Raw genomic sequence first — 24,145 nt, 5'->3', positions numbered from 1 at the left:
TCTTTCACTCTGAATTGTTTTACTAAATACCCTATTTAATATTTTTATATGATTTTCATTTTATGTGATAAACATTGAGGTTACGTAAATATACATGTGTATATACATGTACATGAAGATATATGCACGTGTGTGTATGTTTTAAAGACTAACCTTATACTTGCAGAGTTGCACGAGTACTATCTTCCTTCATGAAGTCAACCCTGCTTCACGTGGTCCTCTGTTCTTAAATCCTACAGCTTTAAAGTCTTAGCCACACTGTTTATACTCAATCATATGTCCCTTTTAAAATGCATTACTGATTCCATGTGAGTCATGGAATATTGCTTTTTGGGGACAAGAATCATGTCAGACACATTTGCCTTTCCACAGAGTTAAACAATAGCCAATGCTCAGCAAATTATTTCTAATTTATTGTCATGATTTGCTGTGTTTTATCATATCAGCTTTATCTTCATGTACTTTATATTTTGCTTCATCTTTTGTTCTTCTTGGGTGGTGGCAGGATGAGATTGACTGGATACTGTAAAGAACAGGAGTTGGTAAGAGTAAGTGTCTCCTGGCCAACCCATGCCCTATGGAAACTGGGCTTTTGCACATTTCTCTTCCTTTTAAATCACAGAAGTTTATGTAAAAGTTCAGAGGTCTGGTTCAACAGTCCTTAAAGGGAAATGCCAAGGGGCCTTAAAGATCATCCACTGCACCTAAAAGATAATCTGCTGCAGTGACTGGCATATTGTAGTCATTATGTATTTGTAATTAATTAAAATTTCATTTTGAAATTAGAAAACTGAGCAAGGTAAGTAGAAATGTTGGAACTTGAACTCAAGTTTCCTAACCCTGAAATCCAATTATGTATATTTTTAAATCCAATTATCTTTTTCCTATGGGATGTTGCCATCTAGATCATCTAATTCTGCTGAACATAGTAACAAAAGGCTCTCCTTCAGAAGTATATAAGGGATTCAGATTGAATTGATAAACCCTATAATCAAGCTGGAAAGATCAGAAACCTTTACTGAAAGCCATACTGCTTATTATTATGGCATTCACTGTGTTGCTGTCTCCTGGATATTCCTGTCCTATAAGGGAATGAGAGATGACTAAAATCAAGGTCATTCCCCCATGTCAGGGTTTTAGGGGAAAGCAGTGTTTATGGAGGCCAAAATAACTGCATTTGGAGTCTGAGTGGTAGCGATTTGGGAAGCCAGCTCATCTTCGTATCCTCACTCCTTCAGTGACTTGAAAACATCCTTTTATTACTATACCTTTGATGTGTTTTTCTTTTGTTTTGCTTTGTTAGTTTTCCTTCTATTGAGGAGAATCTTAACTGCTTTACAGATAATTGTTTTTCTATACAATATAGATTTTTGTGGTACTACAACTGTAAAAGACACCAGGGAAACTTGTACTTTTAAACATTAGAGAAACTGGCTTTATCACCCTATTTTATTATGGAGCAGCAAGCAGAAAGTAGTTATTTAGGTCTTAGCTGGGATGGTGAAGTAGAAGTAATATGTGCCAGACTGGGATACATCAACAGGAGAAAAGCCTTACCTTTGGGATTTCTAAAGACTCAAGTCCTAGGTAGAAAGAAGTCATGGAATCTCTACTGAGATAAAGACTGCCTACGAAATAACAGAGGACTCAATAAATAAATAAACAAACAATGAAAACAACCTAAAGCCCTGAGTCTTTTGATGGTAATTTGAACTGTTTTGTAAATGGAAAGTTAACCAGATTATGGGATTAAAAAAATAAGACACATCAAATAGAAATACTAACAGTGAAAGAAATCAAATAGAAAACCAAATTTGCCACTTACAAAAAGGAGAATGGCAGAAGTTTTTCTAAGAATGAGATATTTTTTATATTTTTTAATATATTTTTATTGAAGTATAGTTGATTTACAATGTTGTTAATTTCTGCTGTACAGCAAAGTGATTCAGTTATGCATATATATATACATTCTTTTTTAAAATATTCTTTTCCATTATGGTTTATCATAGGATATTGAATATATCAATAGTTCTCTGTGCTATACAGTAGGACCTTGTTATTTATCCATTCTGTATATAATAGCTTATATCTGCTAAACCCGACCTCCCACTCCATCCCTTCCCAAACCATCCCCCCCACTTGGCAACCACAAGTCTGTTCTCTATATCCATGAGGTAACCACAAGTCTGTTCTCTATATCCATGAGTCTGTTTCTGTTTCATAGATAGGTTCATTTGTGTCATATTTTAGATTCCACATGTAAGTGATATCATATGGTATTTGTCTTTCTCTTTCTGACTGACTTCACTTAGTGTGATAATCTCTAGGTCCATCCGTGTTGCTGCAAAGGGCATTATTTCATTCTTTTTATGGCTGAGCAGTATTCCATTGTATATATGTACCACATCTTCTTTATCCATTCATCTGTCAGTGGACATTTAGGTTGCTTCCATGTCTTGGCTAATGTAAATAGTGCTACTGTGAACATAGTGGTGCATATATCTTTTTGAATTATAGTTTTTCTGGATCTATGCCTAGGAGTGGGATTGCTGGATCATATGGTAATTCTATTTTTAGTTTTCTGAGGAACCTCCATACTGTTTTCCATTGTGGCTGCACCACCTTAACATCAAATGTGATATTTTTTGAATGGTAGGAGGATGTGTTGATAGGTTGATATTAAAAGGTTAGAGGAACTGAAGACAGGTTTTGTTTAATGGATTTGTTTATAACAACAAAATAAGGAAATAAAATGTGAATGAAGATTATAATAAATTATGTAGGAATATACCTCCAGGCTTGTATTCGTTGGGCTAAAATACTCCAGTTATTATGACACTTGGGGGATATTTCAGACTGATTTGGAGCCTGGAGAATGAGTCTGCAGTGGGATTGACTCACCTTCTATACACAATGCACTCATAAGAAAATAATTATAACATGGACTTAATAATGTTTTGAGAGATCCTATGAGAACTAACAATGATTTTTCAAATAGCACAGCCTCTTCCTATCGTGAATGAGCAGGTTTGGAATGTCAAGGAAAGCCTCATAAATACCTTCTTTCACAGCAAGGCTACTAGTTTTGCCCCATGACATGCTTCAGTAAGCTGTGGATTTGTGGCCCCCATGATACGTGGATTAGTTGATATATTGTTGACTGGTATGTCCTACCAAGAGAGTGGGTATTTCTAAATTCAGAATGTAAGAAAAGTCAATGGCATTCAATGGGATTTTCAGTCTTGGTCCCTAGATTTAATATTTTCATCAAGACCTAGAGGAGAGACTATGATATGAGCTCATCACATTTGCTTCAGACACTAAGCTATGGGTGTCAGGCAAATTCCTGAGAAATAGCTTGGCAATGCAAACTTACCCTAGGGAGCTGCAGAAAGTTTAGTAAAGACAGTAGTTTGCAAAAGAAAAGAAACCTGAATGGACATGCTAAAGAGTAATTGGCTCTAGAAATATAGTCAGAATAAATTATAGGACTCTAAGTCCTTATATCCCGACCATGGATCAGAGCTGAACTTTTAAAAACACACATTGATTTTTAAAAATTTATTCAACACATTATTCAAGTGAGAAACTGCTGGCGATAAGCACAGCTAGTACATCCCTGGGGGTCAGGGGCTGTGCTCAGGCTGCTGTTGTACCCTGAGCCCTTAGAGCAGTGCCTGGTGCAGAGTCCTGCCTGGCTTTGTTAAAGGAGACAAGGGAAGTGGGAACAGGAACACAAAGAATAAAGCAGTGCCCTGTTTTATTAGCAGAACTCAAAGGACAGAGTTCCTGCAGGGAGAGGGAAGAACACACGTACTTTGTCCGAGAGTCTAATGGAAAACACAAGAGTATTAAAGTATAAGAGGCTGACAACTTAAGTTTGACCCTCAGGTTTTACAGATTCTAACACATAGGCTATGCAAACTCTTCTCTGTGTTTCAGGGTCTTCTTATTTAAAATAGGGCTAATAAATTCTACTTTCAACAATGTTATGAGAAACTCAGATAAATGATAGATAAATAGATAGAAAAATATTACTTTTCCTCTCATTTTACCTCCATGAAATATAGAATGTTGTTGGCTCTCAAGTGAAGATAGAAACACCTAAAGTGAACTTTTCCTTTTGGGCTGGAGATGTTTATTTATTAAATACCAGATTTGAGCCAAACTCCATTTATCTAGAAGGCAGCATTCTGGGTCTTCATATGAAAAGCAATCAGATTATATATACATATATATATATATTTTTTTTTTCTTTTCTTTTCCCTCTAGAGAACTAATCTGTGAGAAGATGCTGCAGGAATAAAAATTTAATAGTATTGAAGAGAAATATGTTCTTCATGATAAAATAGTTTATGCATTTTAAATTGAGTTTATGGAATTTAAAAATTAAATAGCATGGCTATATCATCTAGATTTCTAATCTTCTAGAACTGGGTAAAAAAATATGAATGCAATTTTTACTTGTCAGAATCAGAAATCACCAGTGAAATAGAGAAGAATAGTTCCTTGGCTATAGTATCAGAGTTTCACAAAGCTTTCATCTGTGCAGCTGCAATATAGCTGAATTTGCATTTCCTGGAATGTACCAGAGTACAGTTTTGCACGCCCTGGAACTGAGAACTTATTTTTCATTACCCAAAAAGACTCTGAAAAATATACCAAGGGTGGTCAGTATTAAATATATGCTGTAAGTGTTTCACGATTGTTAGAACATTAGTTAAATCATGGTTCGTTTTTAGCAACACCATTTTAACACATAGCTTGCCTTTGTTAGGAAATGTCAGTTAATGGAATTGAACTCAACTCATCAAGCTCTCAGTGTTGGTTCCACACGTAGGTAGTGGCATTTCCCATGTGATATGAGCTGTGGGTGCAGTGGCTTGAGTTCCTAGTCACTTCTGTCATGTCTTCTCCAAGCTTCATTTCATCTGCAAGACAAGGATATGCTTGATTAAGTGGATGCTTGATCCACACTGAATGCAACTCAGTGTTGATCTGGAGGTAAAGTGCAATCTGACATGTAAACATTTGGCAAATTATAAAGCATGTTTAAAGTAAAAATAGAGAAGTGTGCATTCTTCAAAGTGTGCCTTTCAACAATATTTTAGAGAGAAGAGGTTACCATGGTGTCAGTTAAGCCTCTAATAAAAAATACGGCACGATAAAGTGTGAAAGGAAAGCTCTGAAAAACATAAGGAAGGCAATGTAGGGCAGAGCTTTTTAAAAAAATGTGCTTCCTTCCTCCTTACACACAGGTTCTGCCTTTTCTTCCTGTCTTTTCCTTTACCCTTACCTGATCCAGGCCAGCCTCTGCATAAGGGTATGATCATTATAGATGATGTTATTTGGAAAAGGCATTCTTTTCAAGGAATCGTAGCAACTGTGGGAGAAGAGGAGTGAGACTTCCATAACATTACAGTTTTGAACTAACTCTTTGGTTTTCCAAAGAATGTCCCATAAGGTAAGAACATAGCCTGTGGCATGCATTGCCCCCAGGAGTTCAAGGAATTTATCTTCTGTGTTTTACTGTGAATATAGTAAAATCAGCATGAAAACATTGTTTTCTCCATCTGCAGACTCTGAGTTAATAGGACTGTAGAGTAGCAAATTTCCAGGTGTACAGTAGATTCCCCCCAGCCCTCCAAAAATTAATAACAATAAAATGAGAAATTTAGAGTTATCAACAAAATGAACACTGACACTCATTTTTTTTCATTTTGCCCGTTCTTAAGTAAAATTTCAGTTAAATATTTCTCATCAGTAGAACTCATGACAGAAAATAATTAAAGGCAATTATTTTTTTACCCTGGGCTTCTTGCCATTTGTCTGATATAGAATTATTCTACAGAGATGTCAATTTTCTATCAAGTTCTGTTACTCTATAGCCCTGTTAAGAAATCCAAGCCTTTTGTGTTATTCCCCAAATACTGAATTTGCCTCATGTAAAGTATCATCTCTTATCCAAGGCTTTCATTTGTACTCCCTAAAGCTATACAGTCTAATAAAATAGTGTAAATTGAATTTCTGTAAAGACCTAATTTCTATTTATTAAATATGAACTTCCAAAGGACATCATGGAAATCAGATCTCATCTTCAGGTTTTTTTTTTTTTAACTCTTTTTAACTACTGTCAGAAAATACTTCATTCTCTGTAAGTCTTATCACCTCTTAGAAGACAGAGCCTACGTTGTTTTTATTGTAAAGTAGTTATTCATGGGAGGCAAGGAAGGAGGGACAGGGAAAGTGCTAGATATCCTGGTTCTTGGTGGAGAGTTAGGAAATTTAAAGAATTTTTCCCATATTGTCTGGTTGAGAAACATATTTGATGCACTTGTCATAAAAGCTGGGGATGCTGTAGTAACATATGGCCCCATATCCCCATGTCTTATAACATCAAAAGGTTGTCATTTGTCCCATTGTCAGGCAACTCTGGCTTTGCTCCGTGTCATCTTCATTTCAGGATCCAGAGTTATGAAGCAATTTCTAATTAGAGTAGTGCCAGTCATCATGTCAGAAAGAAAAGAGGTCAGGCTTCAACTTCTAAGCAAGTAACACATCTTTTCCACTTACATTTCATTAACCAAGTAAGTCGTATGGCCAAACCCAGTGATAATGGGACAGAAAAGTATGATTCTCCTCCGGGAAGGTGCAGCACATATTTTTGAAACTCTACCACCAACTCCTAATACTAGCTAAGAGCCAGGCATTACACTAGGCATTTATGGATTTTAATTCTAATATTCATAATAATCTTAGAATATAGGGATTTGTAATCCTTACTTTGCCAGGAGAGGAGAAAAGCTCATCAGTTTGCCTATGCTCACATATCTAGTGGTAGAGCCTAATTAGATCCAGATCTATCTGAGCCATATCTCAAATAGTACACTTTCCTTGAAGAGGAACAAAGAGGAGAAAAACCCATCAGTTTCCTCAAAACCAATGAGTGAAGAACCCAGATCATGAAACTTTATATAATCCATACTTTTCCAAACATGGAAATTATCCTCAATAAAATTATCATCTAGAAGAAATTAAATGCATTAATTAGGATACTGATAGTTGCAGTAATATACAAAACCCCAAATTTCAGCAGATTAACAATACAAAATTGGTTTTCTCACTCATGTAACTGGTTGGTGAGTGCATTCCATTTTCTTTATGCAAATTCAGACTATAATATTAAATATACATGTTTCTTCAAGAAATCTATTAAATGACATTCCAGATCATTTAATCAGATGTTTTATTAGACATTGTTAGTAAAATCAAGTATGATGCATTTTCTGCCACAAAGGGATATCGTGGTCTTCTCCCACTTGAATGTCAAATCCTGGGACAGAAGGAATTGTTTGAATCTCATCCACAGCTGAACCAGTAGGTGGAGGAACCTGTGTCCTCACCTGTGAAAACAAAATAGTGATATACCTGTCTGGCTAATATGATATGGGATTAAAGTGGACTGTTTACTGTCTCATCCCCCCTTCCACAACCCATAGGAACTAGTATATACAAATATTTCTGAGCACAAAATGAAAATATAAGAAAAGTCATCCAGCTCCATTTATATAATCCTGGCAAAATATAAAATGCTCACCTTCTAGAATTGAAATGTAGAGATAAAGGCCATCAGTAATTTTCTTATTATTCTTACCTAATTCCCTTTTTTTAAATTGAAGTATAGTTGGTTTACAATGTTGGGTTAAATTCTGCTGTACAGCAAAGTGATTCAGTTAAACATATGTATACATTCTTTTTAAAATATTCTTTTCCATTATGGTTTATCACAGGGTATTGAATATAGTTACCTGTGCTATACAGTATGACTTTGTTGTTATCCATTCTATGTATAGCAGTTTGCATCTGCTCACCCCAAACTCCCACTCCATCCCTCCCCCATGCCCCCTTCCCCTTGGTAACCACAAGTCAGTTCTCTATGTCTGTGAGTTGGTTTCTGTTTCATAAACAAGTTCATTTGTGTCATATTTTAGATTCCACATATAAGTGTTATCGTAATGTATTTGCCTTTATCTTTCTGATTTACTTCACTTAGTATGATAATCTCTAGGTCCATCCATGTTACTGCAAATGGCATTATTTCATTCTTTTTTATGGCTGAGTAGTATTCCATGTATATATGTACCACATCTTCTTTATCCATTCCTCTGTTGATGGACATTAAGGTTGTTCCCATGTCTTGGCTGTTGTGAATAGTGATGCTATGAACATTGGTGTGCATGTATCTTTTTGAATTATAGTTTTGTCCAGATACATGCTCAGGAGTGGGATTGCTGGATCATACTGTAACTCTATTTTTAGCTTTTTGAGGAACTTCCATACTGTTTTCCATAGTGGCTGCACCAGCTTACATTCCCACCAACAGTATAGGAGGGTTCTCTTTTCTCCACACCCTCTCCAGCATTTATTTGTAGATTTTTTAATGATGGCCATTCTGACTGGTGTGGGGTGGTACCTCGTTGTAGTTTTGATTTGCATTTCTCTAATAATTAGCGATGTTGACTATCTTTTCATGTGCTTCTTGGCCATCTGTATGTCTTCTTTAGAGAAATGTCTATTTAGTTCTTCTACCCATTTTTCGATTGGGTTGTTTGGTTTTTTGTTGTTGAGTTGTATGAACTGTTTGCATATTTTGCAGATTAAGACCTTGTCAGTCGCATCATTTGCAAATGTTTTCTACCATTCCGTAGGTTGTCTTTACATTCTGTTTATGGTTTCCTTTGCTGTTCAAAAGCTTGTAAGTTTGATTAGGTCCCATTTGTTTATTTTTGCTTTTATATCTATTGCCTTGGGAGACTGCCCTAAGAAATTATTTGTATGATTTATGTCAGAGAATGTTTTGCCTATGTTCTCTTCTAATATTATGGTGTAATGTCTTATGTTTAAATCTTTGGCCATTTTGAATTTATTTTTGTGTATGGTATGAGGGTGTGTTCTAACTTCATTGATTTACATGTGGCTGTCCAACTTTACCAACATCCCTTGCTGAAGAGACTGTCTTTTTTCCCTTGTATATTTGTGCCTCCTTTGTCAAAGTTTAATTGACCATAGGTGTATGGGTTTATTTCTGGGCTCTCTATTCTGTTTCATTGATGCATATGTCTGTTTTTGTGCCAGTACCACACTGTTTTGATTACTGTGGCTCTGTAGTATTGTCTGAAGTCTGGGGTTGGATGGTGTTATGCCTCCTGCTTTGTTCTTTTTCCTTAGGATTGCTTTGGCAATTCTGGGTCTTCTTTGGTTCCATATAAATTTTAGGATCATTTGTTCTAGTTCTCTGAAAAATGCAATGAGTGATTTGATAGGGATCACATTAAAGCTGTAGATTGCTTTAGGTAGTATGGCCATTTTGACAATATTAATTCTTCCAATCCAAGAACATGGGATATCTTTCCATTTCTTTGTAATTCCTTAACTTTTTAACTTGCCTAATTTCCTTCCTCTTCCCAGTTAGGAAATCAAATTTACTAGGACTCTGGGAACTGGTAGCCTACTGTCCTAATTTCAATCAATCCACAGCTAAAATGAGGGAAGAGAATTTGAATTACTTTACCTTTTTCCAGGGGAAAGGAGCATTTTATTAGGTCTATGGTAAAAGTTTCCCTCAATACCTATAGCAGGACCCATTAAACTCACCTGATAGTAAAAGGAACCCAGAGCATGTGCTAAAGGACTTATCCAAACCTAGTTCTCAAACTTAAGCATACCTCTAAAGCCCCTGCAGAGCCTGCTAAAACACAGATTTATGGGCCGTGTCTCAGAAATTATTGTTTAATGGGTCTGAGAGTGGAGGAGTGCTGAAAATTTATATTTATGATAATTCCCAGGTGATAATGCTGCTGGTGGTCCAGGGACCACATTTTGAGAATCACAGAACTGAAAGCATTGATACTCAGCCCTAGCTCCTCATCCCTGTCAACCCTCTGATAGACAACTAGAGTTAAAAGCAGTATCCTAAAGACTATAGGCTTCCAAGGAGGACAGTTTATTTTTTATTATTTTATTAGTACCTGGGCCTTGAATTAGGAATTTGGCCAAGAACTCTCTTATAACAAACTGACTCCCTGTGGCTTTTCAGTGGGTCACCAAAGGCTCTTTGAGATTGTAATTACCCTTGCTCCCTCTCTCTGGTCTGTGACTGTTTGTTCCTCTTTTTCCTTTATATGCGTTAGTCTCTCCTGCTAGTTCCCTCTCTGGGACCCAGGAGGTTATTTGGTCAAGGCATTGAGAGGTGCAAGATAAGCAATGTCTAGTGCAGTTGCCTTTCTTTTCTGTACTTGGCTTTGCCACTTAACACTTGTATGACTAGACCAAATTAGGTTTTTAAAAAAATTTTTGAAGTTCAATTTTCTCATCTGTTAAAATAGGGTTAATACCCTATATGTTTATGTGAACAAAGTACAGAGTGAAAAGTAGGGGCTCAATAAATATTCTGTATTGCCTTTTCTTCCCTGACTTTTTGCTTTCCCATTTTTCTTCCCTTCTTCCATTCCTGACTTTTTTCCTTTACTTCCTACCCCACCTCCAATGTAAAAAAAAAAAAAAAAAAAAAGACAAGAAATAGTTTTTCTCCATTTCCTACCTCTGCCAAAGGGTTCCACAAGGCCTATTTTTTGCCCATATCTTGTTTTCCTTCTCTGGAGCAGTGCAATCTATCCTCAGGTTCTAAGAATCTCATCACACTTAAAGACCCAAGATCTCACTCTGTTCCAGTGTACACTATTAAAATGATCTCATGAAGCAACATAGAACACTTTCTGAAACAGTTTTATGTACTGTTTCTTAGATGGCATTCTCAATATTACCTATACTGTCCTCCATTTTTTCCTTGTAATGTATCTCTGTCATAATTATGGCATAGGTAGTATAAAAACACAAAAACACAATCTATAAACACCCTGAAAGGATTGAATGTTTTAAAACTCAAATGTCTGGGTAGTGGTGTGATTAGGTCATGTATTAAAATGTGAATAATAGGGGACTTCCCTGGTGGTGCAGTGGTTGAGAGTCTGCCTGCCGATGCAGGGGACACGGGTTCGTGCCCTGGTCCGGGAAGATCCTACATGCCACGGAGCGGCTGGGCCCGTGAGCCATGGCTGCTGAGCCTGTGCATCCGGAGCCTGTGCTTCGCAATGGGAGAGGCCACAACAGTGAGAGGCCCACGTACCACAAAAAAAAAAAAAAAATGTGAATAATAGGGACCCGTTTAATAACTCTGGCATCAGGGATAAGATCACCTACCTTCTAAGTTCTCTATTCTGTAAAAGGTCTTGTCTTAATTGTAGACCTTCCATTTAAGCAAATGTGCCTCGCCACACTGCGTTGAGACTGGGAAATAATGAGTCTGATTCTCTCTGGGGTCTCACTAATTCTGGCACAGTATTTCAAACGAATAAATTACTGTCTTCAAAGTAGAGGTGTTATTGTTGTTCTTGAGCTTCAGAGGGCAGTAGAGGAACTGTCTGAAAAATTTCTAGCTAACCAGGAAAAATATTTTTCTTTCCCGGGTAACTTCTATGAAGCTTTATCTTTGGAAGGAAAGTAAAGGATTATACTTTAAAAGGTGCTTGTAATATACTTCTTTTAAAATGAAGATATTACCTTTTAGTGTATTTCATATATAGAAGGCATTTATTTTCTCTGTGAAAAAATTTATACTGATTATTAACTTGTGAAGATATCCAAAAGAATTTTTTAAAAGGAATTATTGGCTATAACACAATGATACAGATTTTATTTTTAAAATGTTTTAATCTGTGTATGTTTTACAATGTAAGTTTAGAAGGACAAAAATAGTTTTGGAGACTTGTGACTGTGTAAAGAGTCAGTGGATTGAGGAATTTTAAAAAAAATATGAATTTCAAAGGTAAAAAGAAAACTGTTTTGCTTTAAGAATTTAAAAACACAACAAACAGAGAGGTTAAACAGAACTTTTCTTTTTGGTTGGAAAGTTACAGTTCACTTAACTAAATCAGATTTTGTCCAAACATTGAGACTCACAACATCTGAATTCAGCCATCATAGAGTTGAAGAGAAACTTATTCAAAAAGGACTTTCCAAGATCTTACTAAGCCTGCAATGAGAAATGCTCATCCTGGATTTCCTTCCACTCTCTGGGTAACCCCAGATCCACATCCACCACTATGATTCCAGTTTCCATAAAGAGGAACAGAGTTATGTGTGAAGAGCCACCTGCACAACTTACACAGTTCCATGTATGAGTTTATTGCAAGCCTACAGTGCAAGAGAAGAAGAATGCACTGCATAGGATGAGTGATCAAAGCAGAGTCCACTGAGCTTTCTCTCGGTCTGAAATGTTTCCTTTTGAGATTGGGTCTTCCTTGCCCTCTCTGCGCTGGTGACAGCAGGTTTTGCTCAGAGCCGGCATTCTTACAGTAGAAGCCCAGAGCTTACACTTTGCAATAGACGCTCCCTTGCTTGCCTTGCCCAGATGATTTTCCATTGCTATGCAAAAGCATGAACTCAGGACTTTCTCACACGCTTGGCCTTTCTGATGTTTATTGTCTTTCCTAGGGCATTTTAATTTTTCTAGTAACTATCTGATCATCCTTGTTTTCTGGCTTTCTTGTCACTTTTGACTCTTCATCTGGGAATATATCTTCTCCACCTCTTAGAACCTGGTTTGTAAGAAATCAGGCATGAGATTATGTAGCCCTGTATTTTCTCCAGTAAACTAATTGGAGGCTGGTCAGTCTGTCCTGTTCATGACTCTCACAGGAGATCTTCTGGGGCAGATGTTCCAAGTTTGTTACCATGAGTACCAGCTTTCCATAGCAGAATCGTTCAGGGTCTGCTGATACTACCCAAGACTCTGCCCACACAGATGAGAAATCAGGAGGTTTGCTAAAGTTATGTGGCTCTCCTTTGTCAATATAGCCACATCCTCAGTGACCCTGTGCCATCTGGCTTTAAGAATGTAACCTGACCAATGTAGCATGCCCATTTGACACAACAAAGTGGGAGAGGGCCTCAGAAACTCCAAAAATGAGTCATGATGGCCATCAAACTTTCAGGAAATGCCATGCTCCCTTTATTCAAAAGTAACAGTCATTATAGAAGAGAAGGATTCCAGGAGTCTCAAAATTCCAATTCCAAAATTTTCTTTTTTAAAATTTTTATTGAAATATAGTAGATTTACAATGTTGTGTTAGTTTCAGGTATACAGCAAAGTGATTTAATTATATATGTGTGTATATATATAATACTTTTTCATTATAGATTATTCGATTCTTATTTAGATTCTTTTTCAGATTTTTTTTATTATAGGTTATTACAAGATATTGAATATAGTTTCCTGTGCTATATGGTAGGTCCTTGGTTATCTATTTTATATATAGTAGTGTGTATATTTTACTCTCAAACTCCTAATTTATCCCTCCTTCCCATTTCCCCTTTGGTAACCATAGTTTGTTTTCTATGTCTGTGAGTCTATTTCTGTTTTGTAAATAAGTTCATTTGTAACTTTTTAAAAAAAATATTCCACATATAAGTGATATCATATGATATTTGTCTTTCCCTATCTGACTTCATTTAGTTTGATAATCTCTAGGTCTATCCATGTTGCTGCAAATGGCATTATTTCATTCTTTTTTATGGCTGAGTAATATTCCGTTGTATGTATGTACCACTTCTTTATCCATTTTTGCTGTTAATGGACACTAGGTTGCTTTCATATCTTGGCTGTTGTAAATAGTGCTGCTGTGAACCTTGGGGTGCATATCTTTTCTAATTACAGTTTTCATCTTTTCCAGGTATATGCTCAGAAGTGGGATGGCTGGATCATATAACTCTATTTATAGTTTTTTTAAGGAACTTCCATACTGTTCTCCATAGTGGCTGTATCAATTTACATTCTCAACAGTGCAAGAGGGTTCCCTTTTCTCTACACCCTCTCCAACATTTATTGTAGATTTTTTGATGATGGTCATTCTGACTGGTGTGAGGTGATACCTCATTGTAGTTTTGATTTGCATTTCTCTAATGATTAGTGATGTTGAGCATCATTTCATGTGTTTGTTGGCAATCTATATATCTTCTTTGGAGAAATGTCTGCTTAGATCTCTGCTCATTTTTTATTGGGTTTTTAATTTTTGGATATTGAGCTGTATGAGCTGTTTGTATATTTGGAAATTAATCCCATGTTGGTTGCATTGTTTGCAAATATTTTCTCCCAGTTCATAGGTTGCCTTTTCATTTTGTTTATGATTTCCTTTGCTATGCAAAAGCTTTTAAGTTTAATTAGGTCCCATTTGTTTATTTTTGTTTTTATTTCCATTGTTCTGGGAGACAGAGCCGAAAAAATATTGCTGTGATTTATGTCAAAAAGTGTTCTGCCTATGTTTTCCTCTAGGAGTTTTATAGTACCCGGACTTACATTTAGGCCGTTAGTCCATTTTGAGTTTATTTTTGTATATGGTGTTAGAGAATGTTCTAATTTCATTCTTTTATAATTTCATTCATTCTTGAATGTTCATTTTATTCAAGCTGTCCAGTTTTCCCAGCACCACTTGTTGAAGAGACTATCTTTTCATCATTGTATATTCTTGTCTCCTTTGTTGTAGATTAATTGACCATGGTGTGTGGGCTTATTTCTGAGCTTTCTATCCCGTTCCATTGATCTATATGTCTGTTTTTGTGCCAGTACTATACTGGCAGAAAAAACTAATTCCAAAATTTTCATTGTGTATTCTCATGTCTTCTTCAGGCACGTCTCCTGTTACTTCAGTGTGGTACTCTATCTTAGCATGTGTTCATGAAGATAAACATCTTTTGTTGCTTCTTTTCATTTATCATTTATGATTTTGAGGCCTGTCTATTCTAATTCCGTAACTCCCGAGTGGTTCCACCATCACTGAGAGGGGGTACCAGTTCCCAGGGGAAGCTGCACATATTGAGGCATAGTGTCTGTGAATAAATAAGCTCTCACAGCAAATCCAAAGAGAGAGAAAGTCAGAGAAAGTTTTCAAGTTGGACAGACATTTCATTCAGGCATTTACCACATTTCCTCAGCCTTTTAAATCAAACCACAATGCCTTGAATGCCTACTGTGTATGTGGAATAAACAATCTTTAAGCAATAAAAATAATGTCAAGCCCAGATGAAAAGTTATTGTATCAGGTTTATTTTATTATTTTTTTTGTTTAGATCCTTGCTACTCTATATGTCAGAAAAGATTTCTGACTGTTATGAAAAGTCTTAGGGGAAGGGAAAGGGAAGTTGTTTCTTTTTAAAGTGTAGGGCGGTAAATATAATAATGGGCACTGATGTGTTATTTCTTTTGGAATTAGACGTGTTTGCTCCACTTCTACTGACCAATCCTCTGGATGGGTCACGTTATGACTTTAGAGTGGGGTGGTGGCATGAATTTTGGAAAAGACACAGCCAACTCTAAAGTATATTGATTTTCCTGATACAATATGGGAGCTCCATTAGGAGATGCTACGTGGGGTATTTCTGTAGGTGGGATGGGGTTTTGAGGACAGTAAAGAAATGATGTGTCATACCTTCAATATTAAGACAAGCTGAACATTATTTGATCTGTTTCACTGTCTCTCATTCTCCTTTTTACTGTTACTTTCGTTCTCTGTATTCTGAAGTGATTTCAGAATCATTTAGTGACACAGGTTATCACTATGATAATTAATTATCATTGAACTGTCATTGAATGTGTTAGTTAATGGATGGTATTTGTTGATAAAATGCCAGATAACAGATAATTAATTATAATGCCTCATTTTGGGGAAAAACAACTCCATCAGAATGAGGTTAATGATCAATTTGCCATCTGGCCTAGATTAAAGGGCTGTCTGGGTCAATGTTGAGAAACTGTAAGTTCCTTGAAGTGTCAGATGTATCTATTGCCTATTATGAACATTGTCAATATGACCCTGGAATTCAATGTTTACTGTCTGTAATTTAGCTGGGCTGAGTCCTAAGGGGTTTTTGGACTTAAGTAACCTGAATATATGGAAAAATTATGGAAGCAATGGAATGAGGCAGGAGAGTGATCCTGGTCTCAGGTAGCAGTACCTGCAAAGGGTGTGCTTAGAATATAAAGAATCATGGTGAACTTGAGTGTTGTAGAAGCAAGATGCTAATGTCTAGCAGCTCTATGGGACCAGGTAGTCAATTCATTCACAGTAGAATTCCAACTGGTAGCCAAAGAAATAGGAAGAGGCAACACTCCTGTTACCCATTCTTGCCCCCAAAAGAGTATCAGTTGTTTGCAGGTACTGGACAGGATGAGAAAGCAGGTCAGCAGTTTTGACTTTAGAATGAGCTCAACTTCTAGCTGAAAGTTGAAGTATAAACAGAAAAGAGAGTGAGAAGGTAAGGATTGTTACTGGTATGTTTTAAGCTACTATTTGAGGAGAGTGCTATAATGAACTATAATGAACTATAATGACCTTATCATATTTTAACATTTATTGCAACCCTGTAAAATTGATGTTTTCATGTCTGACTTCCAGATTAAAAGACTGAGGAACAGAGAAGGTAGGTAAATTGCTCAATGTCACATATCTAGTAAGTTCTAGAGTCAGGTTTTTATCATAAATGGTTGTTGAATTTTGTCAAAAGCGTTTCCTACATCTATTGAGATGATCATATTGTTTTCATGCTTCAATTTGTTAATGTGGTGTATCGCACTGATTGACTTGCAGGTATTGAAGACTCCTTACATCCCTGGTTTGAATCATGGTATATGATTGAATCCCACTTGAATCATGGTATATGATCCTTTTAATGTATTGTTGGATTTGGTTTGCTATTCTTTTGTTGAGGATTTTTGCGTCTATGTTCATCAGTGATATTGGTCTGTAATTTTCTTTTTTTGTGGGTATCTTTGTCTGGTTTTGGTATTAGGGTGATGGTGGCCCATAGAATGCGTTTGGGAGTGTTCCTTCCTCTGTAAATTTTTGAAATAGTTTCAGAAAGATAAGTTTTAACTCTTCTCTAAATGTTTGATAGAATTTGCCTGTGAAGCCATCTGGTCCTGGACTTTCATTTGTTGGAAGTTTTTCTAAAATTTTTATTGGGATATAGTTGATTTACAATATTGTGTTAGTTTCAGGTGTACAGCAAAGTGAATCTGTTATACATATACATATATCCACTGTTGGGAGTTTTTAAATCACAGTTTCAATTTCAGTACTTGTGATTGGTCTGTCCATATTTTCTATTTCTTCCTGATTCAGTTTGGGAGATTCTAAGAATTTGTCCATTTCTTCCAGGTTGTTCATTTTATTAGCATATAGTTGCTTATAGTAGTCTCTTATGATCCTTGGTATTTCTGTGGTGTCAGTTGTAACTTCTCCTTTTTCATTTCTGATTTTGAGTTGAGCCCCTCTCCCTTTTTTTCGTGGTGAGTCTGGCTAAAGGTTTATCAATTTTATTTATCTTTTCAAAGAACCAGCTTTTAGTTTCATTGATCTTTTCTATTGTTTTCTTCATACCTCCTTCATTTATTTCTGCTCTGATCTTTATTGTTTCTTCTGCTAACTTTGGGTTTTGTTTGTTCTTCTTTCTGTAGTTGCTTTAGGTATAAGTTTAGGTTGTTTATTTGGGGTTTTTCTTGTTTCCTAAGATTGTATTGCTATAAACATTCCTCTTAGAACTGCTTTTGCTGCATCCCATAGGTTTGGGATCATCGTGCTTTCATTTTCATTTGTCTGTAGGTATTTTTTGATTTCCTCTTTGATTTCTTCAGTGATCCATTGGTTGTTTAGCAGCATATTGTTTAGCCTCCATGTGGTTTTTTTTACAGCTTTTTTTTCTTGTAGTTGATTTCTAATCTCATGGCATTGTGGTTGGAAAAGATGCTTGATATGATTTCAGTTTTCTTAAATTTACAAAGTCTTGCTTTATGGCCCAGCATATGATCTGTCCTGGAGAATGTTCCATGTGTACTTGAAAAGAATATGTATTCTGCTGCTTTTGGATGGAATACTCTATAAATATCAATTAAGAAGTCCATCTGGTTTAATGTGTTATTTAAGGCCTATGTTTCCTGATTTTCTGTCTTGGTGATCTGTCCATTGATGTAAGTGGGGTGTTAAACTCCCCCGCTATTATTGTGTTACTGTCAATTTCTCCTTTTTATGGCTGTTAGCACTTACCTTATATATTAAGGTCCTCCTATGTTTGGTGCATATATATTTACAATTGTTATATCTTTTTCTTGGATTGATCCCTCAATCATTTTATAGTGCCCTTGTCTCTTGTAATAGTCTTTATTTTAGTCTATTTTGTATGATATGAGTATTGCTACTCCAGCTGTCTTTTGATTTCCATTTGCATGGAATGCCTTTTTCCATTCCCTCACTTTCAGTCTGTATGTGTCCCTAGATCTGAAGTGGTCTCTTGCAGTCAGCATATGTATGGGTCTTTTTTTGTATCCATTCAGCCAGTCTATATCTTTTGGTTGGAGCAGTTAATCCATGTCTGTCTGTATCCAGAGATCTTTCTGCTTCAAGACAGCAAGCAAGCCAATGTAATGGGAATGAGGGAGAAGGTTGCAACTGCTGAGCCCCCAGGACACTGGACATTGCCCTAGACAACTGATGAAAGTTAAATAAACCCAGTTTTAATTCCCACTAACTTGTATGCTGGGGTATTTATTAGGTAAAGCACTCTTTTTTGCTCAGCTCTAGAATTGACTGGGACAAGGAAAGGGGTATTTGGTTAATCCTGTGAGTAGAAAACAGCCATAAGTAAGTTTAGCTTTAATTTGGAAAAGGGAATCATCCACCTGTTGATTATACCAGGTTATTACTTATTTTATTATTTTTTAAGAGAAATGGAAAAACAAAATGAATGCATTTTAAAATATATTAAAATTAAAAATACATCTTGAACTAGTCAGAAGATCAAGAAACTAGAAGAAGAGTTGAACAACACTATGAACAGTGAAAACAAATAAATCTCTCTCTTTAAGAACACCCAAACAGGAGAATACACATTCTTCTCAAGTGTACATGGAACATTCTCCAGTATAGGCCATATGTTTGTTAGGACATAAAACAAGCCACAATAAATATAAAAGGACTGAGATCATACAAAGCATATGCTTAGATTACAATGTATGAAATTAGAAATCCATAACAAAAAAGAAATTTAGAAATGTGTAATTATGTGGAAATTAAGCACCAAACTGCTAAATAATCAGTGGGTCAAAAAAAAATCACAAGCAAAATTAGAAAATACTTTGAGATAAATGACAAACATATTAAAACTTACTGTATGCAGCTAAAGCAGTGCTTAGAGGTTAATTTATAACTATCTATATTAATTATAAAAAGAATGATCGCAGATTGACATGACTTGCCAACTTAAAAAATTATTAAAAAAAATATATAGGGGGCTTCCCTGGTGGCGCAGTGGTTGAGAGTCCACCTGCCGATACAGGGGACGTGGGTTTGTGCCCCGGTCCGGGAAGATCCCACATGCCACGGAGCGGCTGGGCCCGTGAGCCATGGCCGCTAGCCTGCACATCTGGAGCCTGTGCTCTGCAACGGGAGAGGCCACAACAGTGAGAGGCCCGTGTACTGCAAAAAAAAAAAAAAGATATATGCACATCAATGTCTATTGCAGCATTATTTATAGTACCTAAGATTTATAAGCAATCTAAGTGTCCATTGATAGATGAATGAATAAAGAAGATGTGGTATATTATATACATATATATACACATACACAGAGAGGAATATTAGTCATAAGAGAAAGAAAATTAAATTTTACCATTTGTAACGCCATGGATGAATCTAGACGGTATTATGCTAAGTGAAATTAGTCGTCAGAGAAAGACAAATACTGTATGATCTCACTTACCTATGGAATCTAAAAAACAAATAAAATAAAAACAGACTCACAGATACAGAGAACAAACAAATGGGTGCCAGAGGGGATGGTGGGGTGCAAAATAGGTGAAGGAGTTTAAGAGGTACAATCTCCAGTTATAAAATAAGTCACAGGGATATAATATACAGCATAAGGAATATGGCCAGAAATATTGCAGTAACTTTGTATGGGTACAGATGGTTACTACACTTATGGTGATCACTTCATAATGTATGCCAATGTCAAATCACTGTGTAGTACACTGGAAACTAACATAATATTGTATGTCACTTATATTTCAATTAAAAAATAACTAAATTGAGATACTACTTCACACTCAATATCATGGTTATAATCAAAAAACACAGGTAATAAGAAGTATTGACAAGGATATGGAAAAACTGGAACTCCATACATTGCTAGTGGGAATGTAAAATGGTACAAACTGCTTTGGAAAACAGTCTGGGAGATTCTCAAAACACTAAAATAGCCTTATCACATATATTAGTTTCCTAGGACTGCCATAATAAATGACTACAAACTAACTTGGTAGCCTAAAAAAACAGAAATGTATTCTTTCACAGTTCTGGAGGTCAGAAGTCTAAAATAAAGTTTATTGATAGGGATACACTCCCTCTGAAGTCTCTAGGTGGGACTTCTTCCTTGCCTCCCTATTTTTGGTGGCTCTGAGTGTTTCTGTGGTTTGTGGCTGCATAACTCCAATCTCTGCTTTTATCGTCACATGGCCTTTTCCTCTGTATTTTACTGTCTCTTATAAGGATACTTCTCATCGGACTTAGGGCCCATCCAGGTAATCCAAGATGATCTCATCTCAAGATCCTTAACTTAATTACATCTATGATAATTTCTCATTCATAGATTCTAAGGTTGAGACATGGATATATCTTTTTGGGGAGCCACAATTTAACCTATTACATCATATAACCCAGCAGTTTTCCTCCGAGGTATATACTCAAGAGAAATGAGAACATATTTCCATGCAAGACCTTGTATATGAATGTTCATAACAGTATTATTTTTAATAGCCAAAATGTAGAAACAAACTAAACGTCCCTTAGCTGATGAATAAATAAAACATGGCATACCCATGTAATGAAGTATTATTTAGCAACAAAAAGGAAAAAAGTATTGATTCATGCTACAATGTGGTTGAATCTTGAAACATATTATTCCAAGTGAAAGAAGCCAGACACAGAAAAACATATATTGTATAATTCAATTTATAGGAAAGTCCAGAACAGGAAATTCTATAGAGATAGAAAGTAGATTAGTGGTTTCCCCAGGGATGAGATATGGGCTGAGAGAGAAAGGAATTGACTACTAATGGGTACATGTTTGGGGAGATGATGAAAATGCTCTAAAATTGGTTGTGGTGATGGTTATACTACTCTGTGAATAATTAAAGGCCACTGAATTATATAGGTGAATTGTACTGTATGTGAATTATATCTTAATAAATCTGTTAAACAATAAATTCTGAATAATTACTTAGTAGATGATGTTGTGTTTGCTAGAGAGTGAATTCCCAAAGTAAGAATTTGGATTTATTCATATCTACCAGTGAGACTATAGAGCTTTGCATACTGCAGTTGGCCAGTGCGTATTTGTGGTAGAGAAAATGATTCAAGAGAGGGGAATCAATTTTGGGATAAGTTTACCAGAATGCTGTGGAAGCACAGAGAAGCAACCCAGATCAGTGTAGAAGAATCTGAGGATTCTTCACAGAGCCAGGCTTTGGAGCTGGGTTTAGAAGGATAAAGAAAAGTGCACCAGGCCAGTAAGGAGGCCAAAGGCTTATCAAGCAAATGAACAGTCTGGACAAATGTGCACAGAAAAACAAATTGACTCAGTTGGCATATAGGGTGCAACTGGAGAAATGGCAAGAAAGTAGCCCAGAAACAAAAGTGGCAGCTGGATCTCAAAATGCTTTTTTTATACTTTTGGACTTTAACCTATGTTTCCCAATGTGTGCTTTAATAAATTGCTTCTCAAATTATCTGTGGTAAGGACCAGATTTTTTGTTTTTATTGTTATTTTTAATCTGTCATGAACTGATACTTTTTAAAAAACAATAATGATGAATTACTAGAAAAATGAAATGAGAAAAACAAAACAAAAAACAAGCCTGCCGATAATGGTCTTGGCAGTAATGTCAAGTTACTATAAAATTTTCTAAATATTTACTCTTGATTTCTGTATTTTTCTCATTGCATATAATTAATAAACAATTTCTGAACCAGCACTGGTACACAGACTACATTTTGAGTAGCACAGGTCTAAAGAACATATCTCAAAAGATGCCCTGAGACACCAGTGGTCAAATGTGTATGAGAAACATCAGGAATTGTATCTGCCATATCCTCCTCCAGGAGAAGCATAAACAGCATTATCAAACTAAAAACCCTAAGAAATCTTGCAATAAATAAATTGACTTACATTTGCTTAAATTAGCATTTACAGTTTTTTTCTTTTTTTCATTTATTCATGAATGCATTTATTTTATCTTTCATTAATCAAATGTTTGTTGAGTGCCTACTATTTGTCCAGTAACATTCTAGGCACTGAGGATACAGACAAAAGTCCCTGCTCTCATGTACCTTGTGTCCAGTGGAGGAGACTGGCAAAAAACTAAATAAGTAAAGAAGATTAGAGTGAATTTGGTTATGATAAATGCTGGGGTGACAAGTGAGACAGTGACAGTGTCCAGCAAGAGGTGCTGCAGTTAAATATGTTCTCACTGAAAAGATGACATTTGGGTAAAAACCAAAGGTGAGAAAGCAAACCATGCAGATCTGGGGTGGGAGGGAGAGTGATTAAAAAGAGAGATCACTATGTGCAAATGCTCTGATGCAGGTGGATGACTGTAAATTTGAGCAAGAGCTAGAACAAAATGAGTGGGAAGAGAGAGGTGAGAAAGAAAGTCAGAGGGGTAGGAGGGGGCCAGATCATGTAAGGCCTTATAGGCCTGTGTGAGATTATGGCTTTTACTCTGAGTAGGATTGGAAGCCATTGGAGGGTTGGATCAGAGGAGTGGCATCATCCAAGTTGTGTTTCCACAGGACCATTCTGGCTCCTCTGTAGAGAAGGAATTACAGGAAACAAAGTTTTAAGCAGGGATACCAACTCCTAAGTTATTGCGGTAATTCAAGCTTGAGATGGACAAAGCTTAGGGTGAAGTGTAAGTAATGGAGGTGGTGAAGGTGGTTGGATTCTGAATATACTACAGACGAAAGTCTGATTGAAGTATGTTAAAGAGGAATTTGGACTAAAGGAGTTGAAGGGACACCATAGAAACTCTCTTGAGGAGTTTGGGGCAATTGCTGGATGCGAAAGGAGAGTAAGTGGGGTTTTGATGATGATGATGATGATGATGAGTTTGGGGCAATTGCTGGATGCGAAAGGAGAGTAAGTGGGGTTTTGATGATGATGATGATGATGATGGTGGTGGTGGTGGTTATGAGAAAATAATATGTTCATATGCTGAGGAACAAAGTAACAACATAGGGGGGAGAGAACCAATGTCTTTGAGCAGGAAGAGGAAAAGGAGTCTTGTGCATAGATGGAGCAACTGGTCTTAACTAGGAGCAGCTTCAGAAAGGAGGGAGGTAAGAAATGCAAAGGAGCATAAGAGAATACTACAAACAACTATATGCCAATAAAATGGACAACTTGGAAGAAATGGACAAATTCTTAGAATGGTACAATCTCCCAAAACTGAACCAGGAAAAAATAGAAAATATGGACAGACCAATCACAAGTATTGAAATTGAAACTGTGATTTAAAAACTCCCAACAAACAAAACTCCAGGATGAGATGGCTTCTCAGGCGAATTCTATTAAACATTGAGAAAAGAGTTAACACCTATCCTTCTGAAACTATTCCAAAAAAATTGCAGAGGAAGGAATATTCCCAAGCTTATTCTATGAGGCCACCATCACCCTGATACCAAAACCAGAAAAAGATACCACAAAAAAAAATTACAGGCCAATATCACTGATGAACAGAAACACAAAAATCCTCAACAAAATGCTAGCAATCCAAATCCAACAATACATTAAAAGGATCATACACCATGATCAAGTGGGATTTATCCCAGGGATGCAAGGATTTTTCATGTCTGCAAATCAATCAGTGAGATACGTCACATCAACAAATTGAAGAATAAAAATCATATGATCATCTCAGTAGATGCAAAAAAAGCTTTTGACAAAATTCAGCACCCATTTATGATAAAAACTCTCCAGAAAG

The 24,145-nt window shown here is 36.2% G+C and overlaps 1 protein-coding gene across 3 annotated transcripts in view; it reads left to right on the top strand.

Moving 5' to 3' along the window:
• Positions 1 to 24,145, top strand: part of KCNIP4 (potassium voltage-gated channel interacting protein 4) — a 1,191,601-nt gene that overhangs the window by 484,735 nt on the left and 682,721 nt on the right. The gene's annotated exons all lie outside the window — the stretch shown is intronic.

The sequence above is a fragment of the Pseudorca crassidens genome, chromosome 4 (genome assembly GCF_039906515.1).
Source record: "Pseudorca crassidens isolate mPseCra1 chromosome 4, mPseCra1.hap1, whole genome shotgun sequence".
In the NCBI taxonomy this organism is placed as follows: domain Eukaryota; kingdom Metazoa; phylum Chordata; class Mammalia; order Artiodactyla; family Delphinidae; genus Pseudorca; species Pseudorca crassidens.
The sequence above is the reverse complement of the archived record's forward strand: the minus strand, read 5'-3'. Positions and strand labels throughout refer to the sequence as shown.